This window comes from Pinus tabuliformis, chromosome 2_1 (genome assembly GCF_031772625.1).
Source record: "Pinus tabuliformis cultivar Carrire ecotype Pingquan chromosome 2_1, CPIR1, whole genome shotgun sequence".
Classification (NCBI taxonomy): domain Eukaryota; kingdom Viridiplantae; phylum Streptophyta; class Pinopsida; order Pinales; family Pinaceae; genus Pinus; species Pinus tabuliformis.
This window is the reverse complement of record NC_142299.1, coordinates 836,486,900-836,502,904: the sequence shown is the minus strand read 5'-3', so window position 1 is coordinate 836,502,904 and position 16,005 is coordinate 836,486,900. Positions and strand designations below refer to the sequence as shown.

At 35.1% G+C, this 16,005-nt stretch overlaps 1 pseudogene; it reads right to left on the bottom strand.

Annotated features, from left to right (window-relative positions):
• The window catches only part of LOC149203253 (palmitoyl-[acyl-carrier-protein] 4-desaturase 3, chloroplastic-like), a 219,860-nt pseudogene that overhangs the window by 184,397 nt on the left and 19,458 nt on the right, over window positions 1–16,005 (bottom strand).

The window sequence follows — 16,005 nt, the reverse complement described above, 5'->3', positions numbered from 1 at the left end:
CCCATTCCTTTAATGGATACCTCCGTTGAAAATCAAGTTAGGGAAAATTACCTTTTTGATGCTCTAATCAACTAGTTAGGACCATCCCTTCAGATTGAAGACATAAGACTTCTTTAGTCTCTTTTGTTGTAGTAATTGTTTTGTATCATTTAATGGCCCAATTCCATTATAATTCCTATTCATTGGGAGGAAATTCTTCAAATCTATGGTTTTTTTTTCTATCCTCCCATTTCAAATTCCCAGGGTTTCATTGGGGAACACCCATAGGGGTTTGGGTAATTAAGAGAGAAGGAATCAAAAGGGGGTTGTTACATACCTTACCTTTAGTGGGGACCATCTCTAGAGATGAGTCTCTAAAATAAATAATAATCAATAAGACGAAGAAGACCCTTGATGCCTTGATCTTACATTAGGCACCACCCCTAAGTACTATGACTAGGACACTATACCATCTCTACCTATAGTCTCCTCCAATGAGGACGACCTTGAAATCAAGAGACATTTCATATCTTCTTGTGATATCCTCTAGTTCCTAAGTCCTTCCAAGGGGACCACCCCTATGTTTATTTGTGTAGCATCAGGAGGTATTCCTGCATGCCAAGGAACCTTCAAAATAAAAAAAAATAAAATTATAAATATTAAAAGGAAAATTTAATTTTTATGTAGGCTCTAAGAAGCCTAAGTTCACACCACCAAGGGAGGTGACCCTTGGTCAAAAGGGAACCCACTTTACCAATATAAATACTTAATTTGACTTCCCCAAATGGAGCAATTCGAATCAAACAAGACAAGATACCTTTTGCTCATTTAAGCAAAGGAGACAAGAAACAAAAATATGAGTTTATGAAGTAGATGCATCTCTGGGCAGAAAGCCAAGTTTTTGAAGTAGACACAGAAAGCCAAGTTTCTAAAGCAGATGTAAAAAGTTGAGTTTTTGAAGCAGATGTAGAAAGTCAGGTTTCTGAAGAAGACCAAGATTTTGCGTAAATATTTCTAGGCATATCGAAATGCAACTTGTTAACTTGATTTGATCAAGATAAATAGAAGTTAGATATTGTCTATCCTTTAACCATGAATAAGTATTTGTGCTTGGAAATTGGCACATATTTATAGACAAATTATATTATAAAATTTGTTGAAGATTGAATTCTCCTTAGAAGAAAAATTGGTTGGTTTTTTCCCAAGGTTGGATTTCCATAGGGTAATCTTGTGTCTCTTATTGTGTTTGTATATCTCTTTATGATCCTATGGTCATTATTGCATTATAATTGATATTTTATATGTATAATTACTTAATGATATAAGTCACATAAAGACAACTTGAGATTACAAATCATTGGAAGTAATTTTCATATTAGGAAATCCATTTCTATTATAAGAAAAAACAACATGGTATCAAAGCCGAGGTGAAAGAGTAGCCCTTGAATGCACTGAAATTTACTTTTAGAAAATGATGAAGATAAAAAACCAAAGACAAGGAGATTTTTGTTTTGGAAACTAGACCAAATTTTCTAAAGGAAACAAAGGCTTGATCTAATGCCACATTTGAAGCATTTCCAAAGTTAAGAAGAGTGGTTTTTTAAATTCAAGACCTACCCAAATTGAGATAGGTTAAAAGTTGAGTTGCATGATCGAGTTTCAATCCAAGTTCATTTTAGAAGACAATTAAGGTTTAAGGATTTCAAGTGTTTCCAAGATAGAACTATCCCCATCATTAAATCTTGACACTATAAGATTTTTTTATAAAAACACCTCACTTTTATTGGAGATTTGAAAATATGTCTCGACGTGTAATGATTGTGTCTTTGTTGGAAGGAGCATCCTTGATTGACTGATGGAATAAGGGTGAACATAATTCTAAGATCCAAAACAATAATATTAAAAGACAATTTAAGTGAGAGGGAGCTAGGCTCGTAAAATCTAAAGAGGGAAATTTTTCTTAAGATCATTATGGTTGTATGACACAAGATATTGGAAGTATTAAGGTTTGTAAACCCTAGAAAAATTGGAAACTACAAGTTGTATTAAAAACTTGAATCCTAGGGTTTTTGAGATGAAACCATAATGTAATCGATAGAATGTTGATATGTGATGCATTTCTTTGATAAGCATAAAAATGAATTGAAATTGATTATTCAAAAGCAACAATTGATGGTCAAGGATGTTGATAACCCAACCACCTCAAAGGAAGTAAAAGGATTCTTTCAATCAAGAGATAAGTATCTTTTACTCTATTCAAGTTTCTTGTTCTTTTAAATATTTTTTTATGCATAGCTTTGGTACTTCCTTTATAATTATATGGTAAATCCTTCCTCTAAAATGAAGACCTTTATAAAGACTACTATTATAATGACTTATGATAACATTATAAAGTACTAAGCTATATAGTAGGAAGAAGGATTTTTCTTACAAAAGGCAAAGGGAAACCTATTGTAAATCCTAGGGTTTTAAGGATAAAACCCTAGTGCAAACTTAGATTATTGAATGCGAGTAGAAGATATAGGGGATGAAGAAAACCTAGCTCTTATAACTCTTACAAGAAATAAAGTTGTATAATCGATGTTAAGAAGAAGGATTGCAGGTGGATTTTTGTAAGGGAGCTAGGATCAAGAGGGATTTGACAACTACAAACTAAAAGATAAGTAATTTTATATTTCTATTTTGGCTAAATTTATTCCCATGTTTTGTCCTTATATTTGTTTCTTACTTGATATCCTAAATAAGGTTTGTAGGAACATTATGATACTAAGAATAAAAACGGATAAACAAAATTATGACTAAAAGGATGTCTCAAGACAAAGGGAATAACAACAGTACAAAAGGCTTGCCTACATGATAAAGGGAGCACCAGAACTTGCTTATGGAAGCGTTGATGAAAGGATTATTATTGTAACAAAAGGAACAACCAAGATCAACACATGAAAGACTTACTTCAAAAGGAAGTAAAAGATAAAGGATGGCACATTGGTACCTATGATGAATATTGGATATATCTCAAGAAATGAAGTGAGTCTTTGCATAAAGAAATGGCCAGATCACTTCATTTAAGACATGATGAAGAAATTATAAATTGAGCTCCAGTGCATATTCAGTGCTCCAGTGAACAAATTTTAGCTTATTATGATGTGAATATGTATCCCTCATTAAAAGGAATGATGAGGTATACAAACAGATTTGGATATGTCATAAAGGATCTTGACCAAGTAGAGATGAATAAACTCATTTTCAAATCGAAAAGGACCTGGAGAGGTCAACCAAAAGTGAATGTTCTACGGAAACTATAAGATTGGATAAATCTTCTCCTTAGAAGCTAGAAGGACCTGGTTATGTCTATGAAAGGAGATGGATAAGATTCAACTTTAAAATACCAGAAAGACCACCTTTAAAATACCTTTGATGATTTGATTGACTAGTGGGGATTACCCCTCAATATTGAAGCATTGAAAGTATTATAAATATTATATGGAAGGTGATGGAACCCATTCATTCTTGTAGCATGGCCTATCACAAGAGACCAAAGAAAAATGCTCATTAACATACGAATCAGATGGAGAAGACATGTTTAATTCTCTAGTTCTCTCGTAGGGACCACTCTAGTGGCCAAAACCTCAAAATATTCATCGTTTTATGGAAATCTTATGATTAGATCCTTGTCAACAATCGGTTATGTCACCCATGGCATTGTACAACAATGTATGCTACTATGCCACATATCAATTTTTGAGATTATCTAGGCATGTTTTCTAAAAGAATCACAAAATAAAAAGAAGTTTGAAGTATAGTATTATCTCTTTAATTTATTAATAATACACATATAGTGTTTTGATATTTTAGGGCATAAGGCTTTAAGTTCAAATGCAATTAATCATAAGAATTTCAAAGTAGACTCTTAAGGCCTATTGCACATGTTTATGTTTTCATTGAACTACTCTTTAGGTTCAACTCTACCATCCCATAGACAAATTAAGATAAGGCTTCGAGTTTAGAGAAGACATTAAAGTAATTTTCCATGTTAAAAATAATAAACTATATTGATTCTCTTTAGAAAAATATATGATATCCCATATTCAATTATAGATTTAGAATATAGTAAACAAGGAAAATAGGTGAGTTCATAGAAGACCATATGAATGTGAAGTTATGTTATCTCATTATCCTACTCCCAATATTTTATATCTAATCATAATGCACGGGGGCTTCACTCAATGAACCTTTGACATATCACGTGCATTCATGACATATTAAAAAATACCCTTGATTTGAATATACATTAGAAAATACCTCTAAAAATCATATTATTTAACCCCCTACCACTATGAACCCAATACACCTTTCCAATTAAAAAAACTCCTACTTTCACTATATATTGTAGGTATGCATTTTTTCATTAACATGTTTTATATCCCTTTATATTTTTTCATTAACTTCGAGCTCCATTTTTAATACCTACCAATATAAAAACCATTTACCCTCTATATATCTGTTAGGTCCCTATACTATTAGTGTAACCCCTTCTTGTTATTAGTGCAACCCCCTTATTATATCGTTGTGTCCATGTAGTCCCCATATTGTTATTATTGTGCCCCATAGAGGCCCACTATTGTTATTGTTGTGCCCTTACATTATTATTGTTATGTCGGCTATGATTACAATGCCCCTTAGACTCCTATATATAGAAAGGAGGTATAGTTCATTTCTGTAAAGTAAAGGAGGTTGCCCCCTCAAAGAGGCTTATTTCTAAGTCATTCATCTATCTTTTCTATTTTTTTGTGAGCTGGTTTCATAACATTTGGTATCAGAGACTTGGAGTCTAGGGTTTTGCTACTCCAAACATGCCATGATGGAATTTTTGATATAACGTTTTTTATATAAAGTTTCAGAAGATAAAACAAAATCCCATTTGAGCCGAAGTCGTTCTAAACCTTGGGTCTGAATTTCAGATCTTGTTTCACTATATTTCGAAGATATGATATGAGGAAGTTAGGGTTTTTGCAAGCTCCAAAATTCCAACTCAAACAGGCCATCGTGGACTTTTTGCTATAATTTGTTATCTACGAGGTTCAAACTCTAAAATTAAAACCCATTTGAGTGGAAATCATGGTGAAGCTTAGGCCTGAATTTAAGATCTTGTTTCACTATATTTTTGGAGATACAGTCCAAGACATTTATGGTTTCTACAGGCTCCTGAATTACATCCCAAACAGGTGATCTAGGGAAAATCGTCATAACTTTCGCTCTGAGCATCAGATTGAAATTTCGTCAGAAGCTACGGAAATAGGATAGAATGTTCTTTTCTGTATATTATTTTTGGGTCTGAAGGTCAAAACAGTAACACGTGGCACTTTATACAAGTTTTCTCTATTGAAAAAGTATATAAGTAGGTCATCTTGGGAGATTGGGCATAACTCTTTCTTGGAGAATCCAATTTTGATCATACTGGTGGCATTGGAAAGAGGATGTAGAGGGTCATTTTAGGTCACAATTTTAGACCTTGGAGATCCAAAATTACAGAGTTACAGTTGTTTCAAGATCGAGATCCTAAAATAAAGAAAAGAAGATTTGAGGAAGTTTAATGGCAAGGATCCGGTAAATTGGATACTACAGATGGAATAAAATTTTGTTCTACATGATGTACAACTGTTACAAAAGGTACGTATTGCATCCTTATATTTAGAATCAAATCAATTTTTATGGTATAAATGGCTTTGTTCTCGTAAATCACTTTTCACTTGGTCAATTTTCATGGAGGAAATGATAGCACATTATGAGGATACAAAGAGAAACACCTTCTTTAGCCAATTGATAAATCTCAAACAAAAGGATTCAATGGAAAAGCACATTGAGGACTTCCAAAAATTGAATATAAGGGTAAATTATGTTCTAGAGAAGCAAAGGATTGATGTCTTCATAGGGACTTTAAAGGATAACATTCAACATGATGTTCGTCTTTGGGAACCTGATTCATTGGAGAAGGCATTCCGGTTGGCAAGAAAAATTGAAAGCAGAATTATGGAAAAAGGGAATCATACCACTCACAACTCTAAATATGGAAGTGTTTTTTCTCCTAGCCTTCCACAACCTACAAGGCTTACACCACAACAATTGGAAGAAAAAGAGAAAAAGGGCTTTGTTACATTTGTCATAGAAAGTACACTAAAGGTCATAAGTGTGCTGAGAAGAAATTATTTTACATAGATTGTGAATAGGATCAAGAAAAGGATCAAGAAACATCAAAAGAAGAGGATATACACCAAGAACCAACCCTAGAGAAAGAAGAAATGAATCTGATCATATCTTGTAAAGCATTGGCAAGAATTACTGCTCCTCAAACTCTCAAGATAGAAGGACATGTCAAGAAGAAAAAGGTTCAAGAAGTGAAAGATCACATCGAGCATCAAGAAATGAGTCTGGTCATATATTGTAATGCATTGGTAGGAATTACCACTGTGCAAACTATCAAGATAGAATGATGTATCAAGAAGAAAATTGTAATAGTGTTGATTGATTCGAGCAATACCCATAATTTTATTCATTGTAAGATAGTGAAGGAATTGAATTTCTTCCTATATCCAGTACCAAAGTGTCAAGTGATGGTTGCAAATGGAAAAACCATAAATTGCTCTAGAAAGTGCCATAATATTAAGCTATCCATGGGAGAATATGTTTTGAATAGTCCAATGCTTTCCATTCCAATGGGCAGCGCTGATGTTGTACTAGGAGTCCAATGGATACAATCTTTGGGTATGATAACTTTTAATTTTCAAGAACTCTTCTTGATTTTTTTTTTCGAAAGGAAAGGAAGTTAAATTAAGGGGTGTTGCAGGGAAACTGAGAAAGATAATCATCTCTAACTGTAGAATTTTGTAGAATTTTTCTACAAATTAGTCAACTCTGATACCATGTAGAAATTTCCCACCTGTAGATCAACCTAGTAATGCAATGTACTAAAGCAGAACACTTGATCTACTTCTCCAAACAATTTAGATGAAGCTTAATCAACCATGACCAACATCAATAAGAACACATATAACTGATAAGAAGGAATCAATCACCCATAACACAGAAGAATTTACCCCGAGAAAGCCTCAGCCTAAAACCCCATCTCTGTATTATTATACAAGTGGAAATATAGTTCGGATTACACAAAGCTTTAGCTCGAAAGCTATCCAGCTCTCAATACAATCCCTCTGCTTCTCATAGACAGCCAAAGGCTTCTCACAAACCTTCTCCTCTATCCTCCAAGCCTCCCATTAACTTGTGCAGTTTTCCTTGGGGTCTAGTGCTGCCACCTATGTGAATTGGCCTCTTCACACACTCACTAACCTCTGATCTAACTGCACAAGCCTGAAGAATGTAAATCCTCATCATGGATGAGCTTCCTTTATAGGAAAAATATTCATCCAGTTCATAGTACATTGTCCCTTATCTAATCTCAACTGGGTCTCTGACAGAACTGACATGCATCAGTTATCCATGAGTGAATACATAGTTATCTGAAAATAACATTTGTCACATGCATGCAAGCATCAAAAAACTATATCTCATTAATTTAAAAAATTGTTAAATTAATCTAACTGAACTTGACTAAGTTAAACTAAGTCAACTGATCCTCTCAATATAGAACTCATCCTTAATTCCTCAATCAGTGGAGCAAATCAAGGACACATTCCCCAATCAGTGGAGAAATTATTGCATGTTCTCACAAAGACTTCAAGTTTGATTTTCCTTAACTAATTAACTCATGGAGAATTAATTAATTAATATTCAAACTACTGGTAAGACAAAATTCCAATTTTACTTCCTATTTTAGACCAGGGACTGTCTAAAAATAGGAATCCAACTTGAACTGCTAAAAATAGAACTTCTATTTTTAGAACTTCCATTTTTCTTTCCATGTTGCCCAAACTGCTATTTTTAGCAATGCTATTTTTAGAACTTCTATTTTTAGCAATTTCTTGTTGCCAATTTTCAACACTCCCTCTCAACAAGAAAGGCTTCCTCTCGAACCTGATCTCGTACCTCTAGAATGTTCTGCATGCAACACATTTACCAAGTGTGGTTGCTCCAGCAACTCTAGGAACAAAAAAAACTCCCAACTGACCACTCTGTTGGGCTAGAAACATACTCTGATGCTGAAGCTCTACTTGCTGCTGACAAGTGCTCCCTCTCTGACCTTTGAGCTACTGCAACATATCCATGCATCTCACACCGTTGCACCCTTCTCTGTGCTACCCTGCACAATGCAACACACTTGTGCCTCTCGCATTGCTACAGCCTGCATGCTCTGCATTGTCTTGGGATTCCCTACACTGTAGCTCTCTCTACCGCTCCATCTGCATCTGTCTCTATTCAATCAGTCAGTTCCTTCTACTCCACATTGGGGATCCCATAGCAAGGTCTCATCCAAGAGGTTGGGTACCTCAAGGATTCTGCTCCTCCTCCATGGGATGATCACTCCACATCGCCCCACCTCCTACCTGGAGGTATGGTTGCATGTGATCCCTCTGCCCACCTGGCTTGAAGTTCCCCCCTACTGGAGGTCTCTGCATGAGTGGATGTCCTTACTCGATCTCCTCTCAGCTTCTCTAGTTATGGCTGCTCCACAACCTCTTGAAGTTGCTGCAACAATCATGGCTCCTCCACAATTGTCTGAGACTTCTTTTGGCGCTACATGTTGAGAGGTAATTTACTCTCCCTCTCAACCACCAAGTATCTAACCTTTTCCTTGCTCCTCAAGGCTTTGTATGCATCTTGTACCTCAAGTGCATACAGGTTCTTAGCTAGCACACCAATCTATTTCCACTTTCCCACCATCATGAAATTTTCTAGAAAAAGAGCTGATTTTAAATCAGCGATATCTCCCTCATCCGAACTCCGATTCAGCTGATTTTTTTTTTTGATTTTGGGTATTTTTCCACAAGGAATCAAAATCTGCTATTTATTTCTGCAAATTTTGTACAGAAATTTTCATATCTGCTCTGCAAACTCTCGGCCCAAAACTCAAAACTTTGAAATCTCCTCTCAGTATATTGTTCTCTCCTCGATCACCTGTGCTTTGATACCATGCAGAATTTTGTAGAATTTTTCTACAAATCGGGCAACTCTAATACCATGTAGAAATTTCCCACCTGTAGATCAACCTGGTAATGCAATGTACTAAAGCAAAACACTTGATCTACTTCTACAAACAATTTAGTAGAAGCTTAATCAACCATGACCAACATCAATAAGAACACATATAAGTGATAAGAAGGAATCAACCACACATAGCACAGAAGAATTTACCCGGGGAAAGCCTTAGCCTAAAACCCCATCCCTGTATTATCATACAAGTGGAAATATAGTCCGGATTACACAAAGCCTTAGCTCGGAAGCTATCCAGCTCTCAGTACAATCCCTCTGCTGCTCATAAACAGTCAAAGGCTTCTCACAAAACTTCTCCTCTACCCTCCAAGCCTCCTATTTCCTTGTGTAGTTTTCCTTGGGGTCCAGTGCTACCACCTGTGTGAATTGGCCTCTTTACACACTCACTAACCTATGATCTAACTGCACGAACCTGAAGGAGATAAATTCTCATCATGGATGAGCTTCCTTTATAGGAAAAATATTCATCCAGCTGATAGTACACTATCCCTTCTCTGATCTCAACTGGGTCTCTGACAGAACTGACATGCATCAGTTATCCATGAGTGAATACAAAGTTATCTAAAAATAACAGTTGTCACATGCATGCAAGCATCAACAAACTATATCTCATTAATTTAACAACTTGTTAAATTAATCTAACTGAACTTGACTAAGTTAAACTAAGTCAACTGATCCTGTCAATATAGAACTCATCCTTAATTCCTCAATCAGTGGAGCAAATCAAGGACACATTTCCCAATCAGTGGAGAAATTATTGCATGTTCTCACAAAGACTTCAAGTTTGATTTTCCTTAACTAATTAACTCATGGAGAATTAATTAATTAATATTCAAACTACTGGTAAGACCAAATTCAAATTTTACTTCCTATTTTAGACCAGGGACTGTCTAAAAATAGGAATCCAACTTGAACTTCTAAAAATAGAACTTCTATTTTTAGCACTCCCATTTTTCATTCCCTATTGCCCAATCCAGCACTGATGTCCAAACTGCTATTTTTAGCACTTCTATTTTTAGCAATTTCTTGTTGCCAATTTTCAACACTAACGGTATGAAAAAGCTACTAAAGGAAGAAAAACATGACATAATTGCACATTTATATTCGCTAGAGGTTCCCACGTCGAAATCATCTATTTTTCTAGATCTCCAAAAAGTCTTGGACAATCATTCCAAGGTATTTGAGACTCCCAAAGGCCTCCCACCTATTTGTGATCATGATCATGCTATTCATTTTCCAAGAAATGTTCCTCCAAACATCAGGCCTTATAGATATACCTTTGCACAAAATAGTGAAATTAAATGTATGGTTGCAGAAATGCTAGAGGTTGGTATAATTCAACCTAGTCAAAGTTCTTTCTCTTCTCCAGTAGTATTCGTGCAAAAGATGGATGGATCATGGTGGATGTCTCTGGATTATAGAGAGCTCAACAAGCTCACTATTAAAGATAAATTTCCCATTCCTCTCATTGATGAATTATTAGATGAATTGCATGGAGAAATTTACTTCAGCAAGTTGGACCTTTATGCAGGATATCATCAAATCAGAATGAAGACTGAAGACCCTCCGAAAACAACATTTAGAACTCATGAGGGTCATTATGAATTTTTGGTCATGCCTTTTGGCCTTACCAATTCACCTTCTATATTCCAAGGTTTGATGAATTCAATTTTCAAACCCTTCCTTAGAAAATTTGTGTTAGTATTTTTTGATGATATACTAATCTACAACAAGTCTTGGGAGGATCGTGTTCAACATGTTGATAGAGTGCACAGACTATTGGATGAGAAACAATTATATGAAAAAACCTCCAAATGTTTCTTTGGAGTACAAGAGGTGGAATACTTAGGTCATATTGTATCTCATGAAGGTGTTAAGGTAGACCCTCAACAATAACAAGTTCTCCAAATCTTAAAGGATAACCTCACTTTGGCACAGAAACGAATGAAACAACAGGTAGATCAACATTGCAGCGAAAGAAGTTTTGATATAGGCGATTGGGTATTTTTATGAAAACAACCATACAAAAAAATGTCCCTCAAGAAAGCTAAGAAGGATAATAAACTATCACCAAATTACTATGGTCCTTACAAGATGCTGCAAAAGATTTTTACTATGACATACAAATTGGAGCTTCCTGCATCTTCCTGAGTTCCCCCAGATTTCCATGTTTCATGATTAAACAAGTTTATAAGTGACAAGCTCCCAGTTCAAATAATATTGTCAGAACTTGACGAGGAAGGAAAAATCATATTGGAACCTGAAGTAGTCATGGAAACAAGAACCCGACAGCTATGAAATCGATCAATTTAAAAGTATCTCATCAAGTGGAAGAACTTACCTACTGAAGATTCCACATGGGAGGACGAGAATTTTATACATAAGCATCCAAAACTACTCAAGTGTTGAGGACAACATTTTTTGAAGGAGAGGGGCATGTTAGGTCCCTATAATACTAGTGTAACCTGTTATTGTTATTAGTGCAACCCCCTTATTATATCGTTGTGCCCATGTAGTCCCCATATTATTATTATTGTGCCCCATAGAAGCCCAGTATTATTATTATTGTGCCCTTACATTATAATTGTTATGTCGGCTCTGATTACATTATGACCCCTTAGACTGATATATATAAAAAGGAGGTCTTGTCATTTGTATCATCCAAGAATTTTTCATTTCTGTAATGTAAAGGAGGTTGCCCCCTCGAAGAGGCTTATTTCCAAGTCATTCTTTTATCTTTTCTATATTTTTGTGAGCTGGTTTCATAACAATATCCCCCAATATATAATACCATTTTTGCTCAATATATATGCCGCAATATGAATGCACGTGGTATGGTAATGCTCCCCTAGTGAAGCCCCCTTGTCATAATGGTAGAATGGGTTTTCATGCAACAAACTCTTAGAGTTATCTCCTATCAAAATCCACCATGTTATGTAAAACAAACTAAAAAGGTGTGAGGACTGTTGTTAGACTAATATCATACAATCAATGCTTTGCACTACTCTTTTATCACTTGATACTAAGATAGGGAATGGATTACACTCAATGAAAAACATGCAAATAGAGGATAATTTTAACACACTTCAAACAATCGATAATACATACACATGACTAGTTCCACACTTCTTGTTCTATCAAATTGACACTTAATAAATTTGATTTTATCCTTCTTAAACTCTTGGCAAGCCTTTGGGCATAACCTTAGTTTTAACCTTCATAAAATTTATGAAATAAAAAAAGTATAAATTATTCTATTGCAAATAAACATTACAATTGCATCACTTACATGGATGCTTTCTTTTATCATTCATAACTTCCTTTCTCCATCTAACATTCAATAAATAACAACCTATTGGTAAGGAAATATATAATAAAGATAAAGTGTTCAACACCTAAACCAACAAGTTTAAAAATTTTAAGTTAGCACATGAACATAGTCTTGTATTCTTCTCTCTCTTACTATATAAGAACCCTTCTTAAGAATGGTGCTTTGGTTGGCAAAGAGTTGATGGCACTAACCCTTGACCCATACTTTCTATTGGTTTTACTCAAAACCCATAAGCTTTTCTCTACATGCAATGACTCTATTCTAATTCATTCATTCATATTATTATTATCTGACTTTGGAAACCATACATTTTCTTATTTAACGTTGGAAATTATACATTTGCCTCACTAGATTCACCATATATGTTTGAATGATTGATTCCCATATTAAGTCATAGATCTATCGTTGCGCTCAAGCAGATCAAGTCAATTTAGACTTATCTTTCCACCGAAGCTCTATAGTCCAATCTCATGTTGTCATGTAGCATGAGTGTAAAATAAAATTAGTTTAGAAAATAATAATAAAATATTTATATTAAAAATGCACATAAAAATAAGTTTTAAAATTAAAAAAGGGTGGCAAGAGGGTGCATTGTATGATCTAGAGGAAATCAATGTTTTTAAGTATTCATGAGGCTTAGGAATACATGAAAATAACCAAGTTGAAGATTATGCCCTCTACCAGGGGATTTAGTTAGCCAAATAAAATAAGGTAGCGTCTCTCACTATTTTGGGAGACTCCCTCCTCATTCAACATTTGGTGAAGGACTCCTCTTTGAGGGACTAAAGATTAAAAATTCCTATGAAAAGAATTAGAAAAGTAGTGGAAGGGTTCTCTTCAATAGCATATTTCCATCTTCTTTGTGATCTAATAAAGATGTTGACTTATGTGCTAATGAAAGGGTGTAAATTAAGATTAGAGATTTAAAGGGTTCGCTTCAATAGTATATTTCCATGTTCTTTGTGATCTCTAGCATATTTCCATTTTCTTTGTGATCTAATAAAGATGTTGATTTATGTGCTAATGAAAGGGTGTAAATTAAGATTAGAGATTTAAAGGGTTCTCTTCAATAGTATGTTTCCATCTTCTTTGTGATCTCAATAAAAATGTTGACTTATGCACTAATGAAAGATTGTAAATTAACATTAGAGATTTAAAAATCAATGGTTGAATCATGCCCTCTCCTATTCCTTAGAGCTAAATAGATTGACCTTGCACAATTATGAAGGATTATAGTATGATATGTATATTTTGTTTTTTGGTGGGTTAATTTTGTAAAGTATATACCTACAAAACCCCACTTTCTGTTGTCTAGTTTGGAGTCTCTTTGGAAAATTTTGTAGTTTGAAGACTTAGAAGAAATTTTGAATATATAACTATGTAATAGTAGATGTATTTGCTACAATATGAATGCAAAATTCTCATTTTGATTTTAAAAATTCTCATTTTGATTTTAAGACACTGTATCGTCACTTACCATTCCAAATCCAATAAGATACTGTATGGTTTTTTCAATCTGTCTCATGTCCACTCTGCCAGACAAGTAAAGATATTTATGAAGAAGATCACCATGTCTATTCTCCTCAGCTATCCACATACATGTCCATGTTGCCCATGAAGTGAGACTGGCACCAGTTTCATCTCTTACACCATCAAATGAGTTAATCTAAGTCTGATAAGTAGGCAATGCTTCTTCAATAATCATGTCTCCCACTAGACAAACTAAATAGTCATGTGGCAATTCATGGGACCGCTCCTGCAATTCTATAACTTGGTCAATGAAGCCCTCAGAAGAAGAATCAGGCAAAAGGTCTTGTGGTTGCCAAGACTTGTCAACAAGTTTTAAATGGATCAATATATTTTTTTCTGCCCACTCGTCCAGTGATTTAAAGATCTCAACCTTCTCAGGCGGCATGGAATGAGCCACCTGTTCACGACCTTCATGTGGTTGGAAATGCATTTTAATCTTTTCTTCCCTGAAAGATGAAACTGATGACATCAGAAATGCATGAGAACCAAGTGCATAATTAGGGAACTAAATTCAGGTGCTCTGCACAACAAGAAATGAACTATTAAAAATAAACTGTGCAGCTTGAATTTTCCAATCCAATAAACTCAGCAAGGCTATCAATCCAACAAATCCAGTGAGTTCTCTGGCTTCCTGTACAGGGATTATAATTTTACAGACACAGAGAAAGTACTACAATAGTTGTCCTAAGGTGAAGCGCATGAAAGTTTCTAAATCAGGACTTGTTTGTTGAATATTCAACTAAACGCACACCCTATTAGATAATGTGTGAAGAAGATCACCATGTCTATTCTCCTCAGCTATCCACATACGTGTCCATGTTGCCCAGGAAGTGGGACTAGCACCAGTCTCATCTCTGACACCATCAAATGTGTTAAGCTGAGTTTGGTAAGTAGGAAATGCTTCCTTGGTAATCATGTCTCCCACTAGACAAACTAAATAGTCATCTGGGAATTCATGGGACCACTCCTACAATTCTATAAGTTGGTCAATGAAGCCCTCAGAAGAAGGATCAGACAAAAAGTCTTGTGGCTGCCAAGACTTTTCAATGGGATTTAAATGAATCAGTATATTTTTCTCTGCCCACTCCTCTACAGATTTAAAGATCTCAGCCTTCTCAGGTGGCATGGAATGGGCCACCTATTGGCGGTTCATGTGGTTGGAAATGGATTCTGATCTTTTTCTTTTCTTCATGTGGTTGGAAGTGGATTCTGATATTTTCGAATTCCCTGAAAGATGACATTAGAAGTTTATGATAATCAAATACATATTTAGGAAATCATATGCAGATGCTCTGCAAAATAAAAAATGAAGGGTTAGAATTTAAAATATAGATCACTGAGAAACAAAATCTATGACTACATAACCAAACATGTGATTAACAGAGGATCTGCACTTTTATTCATGGAAACTCCCAAATTCCATAAAATAATTTGCTAATACTTTGTGTTAAACACACATGGGCAGCAAGAGAAAATATGAAAGATAAAACATGCAGTACAATTTTTTATTGACAAATGATATACATTTATAGTACACTGTTGTGACCGTTGGGTTTCACATCCCAAGGTCTCTTGGACTACTTTGTCTATTGAGCTTCCACACTAACCCATTGAGGATTAGGTGTCCAACATTCCCCCCCTTAATCCGAAGGGTTATGCATGAGTCCAAGAAGAGAGCTGTAATACAAAATGTGCAAAAAATGCATGGCAACACTAGGTTGAATGTGCTCTATGAAATGTTGGTATAAAGGGCGGTGGTTTAAGGATGACCACCAACACTGGAATGCTTAGTGCAGTTCCCGGAACTTTTCCAAAACTGGCAAGAAGCTGAAGTCTTCTGCTAGAGGAAGTGCTCCTATTGTTTTGAAGAGGGAAACCTTCAACCATGAAAGGGAGGTCTCACCCCGTATAAAAGGGAGAACTTCAACCTGAAAAGGGAAGTCTCAACCTGTGATGGTTTAAGGATAACCAACAACTCTAGAATGCTTAGTGAAATTCCT